Source organism: Orycteropus afer, unplaced genomic scaffold (genome assembly GCF_000298275.1).
Source record: "Orycteropus afer afer isolate SDZICR_OR568_19922 unplaced genomic scaffold, OryAfe1.0 scaffold00650, whole genome shotgun sequence".
Lineage (NCBI taxonomy): Eukaryota > Metazoa > Chordata > Mammalia > Tubulidentata > Orycteropodidae > Orycteropus > Orycteropus afer.
This window is the reverse complement of record NW_006922237.1, coordinates 1,063,592-1,064,342: the sequence shown is the minus strand read 5'-3', so window position 1 is coordinate 1,064,342 and position 751 is coordinate 1,063,592.

Genomic DNA, 751 nt, shown 5'->3' with positions numbered 1-751 from the left:
GTTTTAATTCCTGGTCTTAGTATCCTGTAAGATTCTAAGTTGAATTCCAGATTCTTGTAATCACAATTCTCATATATTGCCAACTGCACTTAAAGGAGAAATAGGCTTTCATATTCATAAAGATGCTTTCAGATAACACAAATCCATTAATATTATAATATTTACTTTTATTTATGAAATATTTACATTTTCTGGACATGAATACAAGTTTATGGTAAACCATTTAAAAATTAAAGAAGAGTATAAATTAGAAAATTAAATTCACCATAGTATAGCTGTCTTGAAATAGCCATTGTCAATAATGTTTTAATTAACTTCACTTGGATTTAACAGAAGAATTAAACAGACACTAGAGAATTGTTAAACTTCAGATAAATATTTCTTACAAAAAAAGCAGCACTGACTCTTAAATAATAATCCCCAAATTAAAATCTAGTAAAATGTTTTCCAAATATAGGTCTTAATGAGATTTAACTTCAAATTTGCTTAGCTAGAACACATTCAGCTTCGCATTAAAAGAAGAAAGCATTAACGTTGCTTAGTATACATTTTAATTACTTTAAAATTGTTGAACCAAAAATCATGTTTAAAAACTAACTAAATATATTCTTACTATAAATCTCATAAAGTGAGGATGACTTAAGGCACCTACTGATGAAGGTTGAAGAATACAGTCTCAAGTATGGATTACGTCTCAATATAAAGAAAACAAAAATCCTCACAACTGGACCAATGAGCAGCATCACAATAA